The sequence below is a fragment of the Perna viridis genome, chromosome 1, assembly GCF_037379345.1.
Source record: "Perna viridis isolate PV_CMFRI_1.1 ecotype Kerala chromosome 1, ASM3737934v1, whole genome shotgun sequence".
Classification (NCBI taxonomy): Eukaryota; Metazoa; Mollusca; class Bivalvia; order Mytilida; family Mytilidae; genus Perna; species Perna viridis.
In genome coordinates, this window is record NC_142445.1 from 62,866,956 (window position 1) to 62,874,325 (window position 7,370).

The following is a 7,370-nucleotide window of genomic DNA, read 5'->3' on the forward strand; positions in this document are numbered from 1 at the left end:
TAGTGGGGATGTGGATAAGGACACCTTAAAGAAAGGTGTGCCAGAGATTGAAATAAATAAAGGGATGACATCCAATAGTGATAATATGAATCGCTACCAGGATTTCTTTCTGGAGAATGAAGAAGATTTGGAGGATACCACTCCAACCCCAAACCCCCAAAGGCAGCGGGAGTGCTGCGATAAACCCAACGTGATCGAGGTGTATGAGCATATCCAGCAGTGCCAAAATTGCGGTGCACAATGAACCAAGCCGCGATTTGAGTACCAACAAGGGGAGCAGAAGACCACATGCGGCGTCCCACTCGAGAGAAAGAAGGGGCAATTCTGCAAGAGCAAGCCCGGGAAGGATGGTCTTTGCTGGAGGCATAGCAAGGAACCACGCCAGCAGGAGGAGGAGGAGGAGGAGGTCATTCCAATCGTAGGTAAGATCGTGGTCAAAGAGACCACGAAGGCACTCCGTAAAATAGCTAAGGAAGAGGGTCTGAGGCTCAAGAGAGGAGATCTACTCCAGCAGGTGGAAGAGAGCATCAGAAGCGCCTCAGTCGAAGATGAGATTAAGATCACCGAATGGTGTATTTGGCACGGTCATCATCGAACCTTTGAAGCCGCATGACGTAGCTACGTTTCTCAAGCTAAGTCGAAGCACGATCTCCACCCCATCTCAGATGCTCTCGCCCAAAAGAAGGGATTGAAGGTCCACTTAGTGTTCCTAGTGGACATGGTGAAAACGAGCCCCACGACCAAAGAGAATATCTACATCACCACTCCCTTCAGATCACGCACGACACTGCTCATGGAATCTGACGACCTCGACTTGGAGATCGCCTCCATGATGGAGAAGATCAAGGAGAGTATGGCTAGTTATATGCGCGAAGGGAGTGGATGGACTTTCAGCAGCGTCGATAAGCTAGAAATCCATCTGAACCAATTCAAGCCGCTCAAGGGGAGTTCCTTCATACCGACGCCATCGGCACTCGCGAAAAAGAAGGCGATCGTCAATATGAAGAATGAGGACGATGCTGCTTCCAGTGGGCGATTCTCTCAGCCCTGCATCTCGACGAGGTGGATCAGAAGCATACCAACCGGGTGAGCCAATACGCGAAATGGGAGAACGAGCTAAAATTCGAAGGCATCGACTTCCCGGTCTCCCTCAAAGCGATCGATAAATTCGAGAGGCAAAATGCCTCTATCAACGTCTTTGGCTTCGATGGCATTAAGAAGGGTGAGGATGAGGAAGAGGATCTTCAGGTTTATCCCCTCAGAATATCCAAGGGTACAGGCCCCACCCAAGTAGATATCCTCTTCTTGACTCGCGAAGGTAAGCAGATTATTGCTGGATCAAGAGCCTCTCTCGACTCCTGAGCTCTCAAATCTCAGAGCACGGCCATGAGCTCTTCTTTTGCCGCAGATGCCTCTGCCAATTCTGCAGGCAAGATATGCTGGACGAGCATACTGAATATCTGCAGGGAGAAGAAGCCGATGGTGATGAGCAACGAGGATAAGAAGAGCTTCGAAGCAAGCACGCACTGCCACATCTGCGGCGGCGCATTGAATGGGGATAAGGTCCGGAACCACGACCACCTCACCGATAAGTATCGGGGCGCGACACACAACCAGTGCAACCTAGATTTTCAGCTTCCGAAGCACGTGCCCATCATACTCCATCATATCTGAGTGGGTACGATGCCCATCTTTTCGTGAAGGAATTCGACGGGGGAAAGATCACCTGCATCCCGAATACGGATGAGAAATATATCAGCTTCTCGAAGCAACTAGACGATGGCCTGGAGATGAGATTCATCGATTCGTGCAGATTCATGCTCAGCTCCCTCGAAAATCAATTGATGAATCTCACGCCCGATAAATTCAAGGCGGTTTGGGGATGCTCTGGCGATAAGTACGAGCTAATAATTAGGAAGGGGGTCTATCCCTACGATTACGCCGATGGGCCTGCCAAGCTGGAGGAGACTCAGCTCCCACCCAAGGAGACCTTCTTCAGCACGCTTACCGGTGAGCACATCAACGACGAGGACTATGCACATGCTCAGGGAGTCTGGTGGCCTTCGACTACTAGACGCTGCGGGACTATCACAATCTCTGCCTGGAATCCGACGTAGCCATACTGGTGGATGTCTTCGAAGACTTCAGGGACATCTGCATGGGAAAATTATGGGCTCGATCCTGCCCACCACTTCACGCCCCCGGGCTAGCCTATGACGCAGCCCTCAAAACCACCGGGGTCAGATTGGAGCTGCTCTCCGATCCGGACATGCTGCTGATGATCGAGAGGGCAACCAGAGGGGGCGTCGCCAGGATCTCCCACCGCCACGCCAAGGCCAACAATCCCTACATGGCCGACTACGATCACTCCCAACCCACCAAATATCTCACATACCTCGACGCTAATAACCTCTACGGTTGGGCGATGGCACAGCCACGGGAGACTTCGAGTGGATGGAGCCGGAGGAGATCGAGAAGGTCTTTGAGTATATATCCCGACGATCACGAGTACGGAGCCATGGTGAAATGCGATCTGGAATATCCGCAAGATCTTCACGACGCCCACGACTACCCTGTTGTGCCGGAAAACGTGGAAAATGACAAGGTGCGCAAGCTCGTGCCTCATCTAGGCAAGCGCGAAAAATATGCCCTCCACTATCGAAATCTCAAGCTCCACTTATCGATGGACATGAAGCTCGTCAAAGTCCATCGCATCATAGGGTTCAGGCAATCCCCCTGGCTCAAGTCGTATATCGAGCTGAATACGAAGCTTCGAGCCGCAGCCAAGACCGACTCCTAGAAGGAATTTTTCAAGCTCATGAATAATTCGGTCTTCGGCAAAACGATGGAAAATATTTGGAAGCGCGTCGACGTCAGACCAGTCACCACCGCGAAGCAGGCCCTGAAGCTCGTGGCCAAACCCAACTTCGATCGCCGCGTCGTCTTCACCGAGAATTTGGCAGCCGTCCATATGAAAAAGACCAAGCTGAAGTTCGATAAGCCCGTCTACGGAGGAGCATGCATCTTGGATATCTCGAAGCTCCTGATGTACGACTTCCACTACGGATTCGTGAGGAAGACGTACGGCGATAAGGCCCGACTGCTTTTTACCGACACAGACAGCTTGGCCTACGAAATTCAGACCGTCGACTTCTACAAAAACATCGCGCCACACGTCCAGGAAAAATTCGATACGTCCAACTACCCCACCGGCGTGAATAAGAAGATCATCGGGATGTTCAGGGACGAGTGCGGCGGCAAGAACATGACCGAATTCGTAGGGCTACGGGCGAAGCTATACGCCTTCAAGTTAGGGGATGACGAGACCACCACGAAGGCGAATGGAGTCACCAAGAGCGTCATCAAGCGCAGCATCGCCTTCGAGGACTACAAGCGATGCCTCGACACCCAGCAGGAGATTCACCGTCCGATGAATATCATCCGGATCCATCCCCATCAGATCTACACGGAGATCAACAAGATCGCTCTGTCCGCCAAAGATGACAAGCGCCACATCCTCCCGGACGGCATCAGCACTCTCACCCACGGACACTATCGAATCGCCCGCGACTGACGTCCCCCACCACCCCTCTGCACTTAGCAGGTTCTGACGGATGCGGATGCCCATACTGTGGAGTAGAGATCGACGTTGTGCTTCCGCAGCATATCCTTCATCTCGCGATTATAAAATTCCGTCCCCTTATCGGTCCATAGCTTTTTGGGGGTGCGATCCTTGAAGACGGTCCGGAAGGCATCTCGCACCGTGGCACCTTTCTTTTCCTTGAGCGGCACCAGCCAGCCGTACTTGGAAAAGACGTCGATTATGCTCAAGAGGTACTAGTATTTGAAGCCTCGGTTATCGCAGGAGAAGGCGCTAATATCCACGAGATCGGCAGCTCAGATCTCGTCCACCCCACCTACCACCACGCGACGCTTCTGGAATTTGCGTCGGATTGGCTTATGCAGCTCTTCGGCTAGTTCATCCGACCATACATTTTCCCCCAAACCCAGCCCAAATCGCGCTTTAGTGCCGATGATGGGTTTGACGATGCTACGCTCGAAGCGCTCACGTGCGGTGGGGATGGCATCGAGGGAGGCTAGCATCGTCTTATCGCAGATCGAATTGCGTGCGGCCGTATCCTTGTGCTTGGCATAACAAAGATCGTGGCGATAGGCGACCTCATCGACTCGATTGATGGGCCTCGACCAAGGTTTGGGGGTGCCGTCGGCATCGAGTCGCTGGCTGAGTCTGGTCCCCGGACCGGTGAAATTATGCCCAGATAGATGCATTTCGACGGGCATCCGATTGATCAGCTTATTCATGAGTCCAGCGCCCTCCTCCGTCTTGATGAATTGCGACTTCAGCGTACCGCACCCGGCGCAGGTCCCCACCTTCTGCCGCCGCCGTCCGTCATTGCTCGTGATCAAATGGACGTTGAAGATCTTACCTATGATGAGCCCACCGCGAGTCCTCGGCATAACCACTTTCTCCTCCCACAGCGATCCACCCGTGGTCTGCCATCGGGAAATCGGACTGCGGCAAGACTACGCTGCTGAATAACCTCCTCACCATTCCTGACCATCGATCTCACAAGCCCCAAGACGGCAGGGAAATATCTATGCAACCACCGTGCTGCATCGAGACCGTACGTGGCCATTAGTGCACGTACCCATCCATATCGGGCAGTGATAAATGTAAGAAGCACTCGAAGCTTTTCCCCGAGGCATGCTATCGGTGTGGTGACGCTAAGGGGCGATCGATCCAACGCTTAGGGGCGATCAATCCAACGCTTAGGGGCGATCAATCCAACGCTTAGAAGCGTTCGTTCCAACGCTTGGGGGCGATCAATCCAACGCTTGGGGGCGTTCGATTCAACGCTTAGGGGCGATGGCGAAGCTATAAATAAATGACGTTTATCAAGATCACCGATCCCAAGCAATGTGAAGCGCTTGCTCACTACCCATCGAGCAAGCGATGATGAGCACCAGCCTCGGCCCGCGACGCACTATCTCCAGCTCAGTATGACTTCCAAGGCCGATCATGCCTTTGGATTGCGAGTGGACGACGATTCCATCATAATCGGAAGTCTGCCCGTCACTTTTGATGGAGACGATATTTTCGTCGATTGTAAGCGCTATAAGTGTACCCCTGGCCTATGGGAACTCATGGTGCTGAAGCATCCCAAAGATTTCGACGTGGTAGACCTGAATACCTATGGCGATATCATACGAGCATCGGGGGCCATGTATTCCATCCTCTCTCGCACTCCAAAGTCCAATCGAAGCCGCAAATGGAAGGAGATTGTATCCCACTTTTATAAGCAAGATAAGTATGGCAGCGGGATGCCGACCGTCTTCCTCCCCACGTGCTTCGACCAGCTGCTGGGTCGTCTCGATTTTTGCGCTGCCGCATACCAGGCTGGAAATAATGGGGTGCGCAACGAAATCGTGGCCATACTCGACGCCATGAGGAAGTCCGGTCATATCAGCAGGGAGGAGTACGAGAAGCTGCATCGAAGGCTCCTCTAGATAAATTAACGATGCCTTTAGTATTGAATCACGGTTATCGCCGAAGGTATGCCGTCGGCGGGCGAGGACTATTCGATGCCATCACCAATCTAGCAGGACGCGTGCTTACCTCTTCCGCCGTCAAGACGTTGGGTAGTAAGGCCGTGAGCGCTGCTTCCAATGCAGCCCTGAAAGGCGTGGAGAAAGTTGCGGCTAAGGCCGTGGACCACGTCGTCCATCGAGTGACTCGTAAGAAAAATCCTCCCCCAAGACCAAGAGGACCTCGCAGCAGCAGGCCCGTCTCAATGATCTCATCTCTGGCGGGGGCATCGCCACCATCCACGACTTCGCTCGGCGCTATAAATAAAATATATAATGGCCGATATGCTTTCTATCACCGAAGGACTGACTTTCGATGAAAGTCTCCAGGAGTATCAGGTTCACGAATACGAACCTCAAGCCGGGGCGCAGCTGAATAATGCCGGCGCAGAGATACGCATCAATATCGAGAGCCAAGATCTCTTCCTCCACCCCGCCGAAAGCTATCTCTTGATTGAAGGCCGACTTCAGAAGAATGATGGCTCTGCGTATGGCAACAGCGATCTGGTATCGCTCGTCCATAACGGTGCTATGTATCTCTTTCGTAGCATCAGCTACCGACTCTCCGGCCAGCAGATCGAGCACCTCAACGACCCCGGCATCGCCACCACCATGCTAGGAATGCTGACGTACCCCGACGACTTCTCCAAATCGCAAGGCCTCAACCAACTATTGTTCAAAGACTCCACGACCAATGCTGAGGCAGAAAACGTTGGATTTGCAGGACGTCACGGGTATATCATCACCAAGCCAACCAATAAGGGATCCTTTTCTTTCTCCATCCCACTGAAGCACGTCTTTGGCTTTGCCGAGGACTACGATGAGATCGTCTACGGATTCAAGCACGAGCTTTCCATGGTGCGTGATTCGGATGCTAATGCCATTCTCCGTGCTGCCGCCGTCAACGACGTGGCCAAAGTAGTATTGAGTAAGGTTTCCTGGTTCGTCTCCCGAGTCATTCCCTCTGACGAAAAAAAGCTGCGCCTCTATAAGACCATCCAGAGCAAGGCCAAGATCGATTGCGGATTTCGCATGAGGCAGTGCGACTCCATCACCGTGCCGCAGACTTCACAATTTCACTGGCGTCTAGCCGCTAAAAGCGGGCGAGAAAAACCGCGATGGATCATCGTCACCTTTCCGACCGAACGGAATAATGACCAGCTGCATAATGCCGCTGTCTTCGACCACTGCCGATTGCGAAATATCCACGTGACCCTCAATGTGGAGCGCTATCCCGCCGTTGAATTCAATGCCGGCTTCACCCAATGCAGTGTCGCTAGGCTCTACAGGGAGGCTTCCGAATTCTGCAAGAAATTCTATAGCATGGAAAGTCTGCTGAGCAATGGCGGCATCAATCCCTCCGACTTCATCGATCTCTATCCCCTATTCGTCATCGACGTGAGCCATGTCCGAGCGGTTGAAAGAGTCGAGGGTGGATATCCAGATCCGAGCCGATTTCGAGCGCAACGTTCCTGCCAATACCCAAGCCGTCGCCCTGGTCATCTCCGATCGAATCCTCCAATTCGAATCCGACGGCCAGACGATGAGCGTCGTCTTCTGAGGAGGGTAAATGGACGCTTCACTTTTGCGGAAAATCGCCACCAATACCGAGCCCAAACACGGGTTCTCCTTCATCGTCTCTGGGAACGATAGCCAGATCTTGACCTGCTTCAACCCACCCATCCAACTGCGCGAGGAGAAAGCTTACGAGATGGCCCTCGTGAATCTGGAGACGTACTACTCCATCCCCAATATTCATGTAG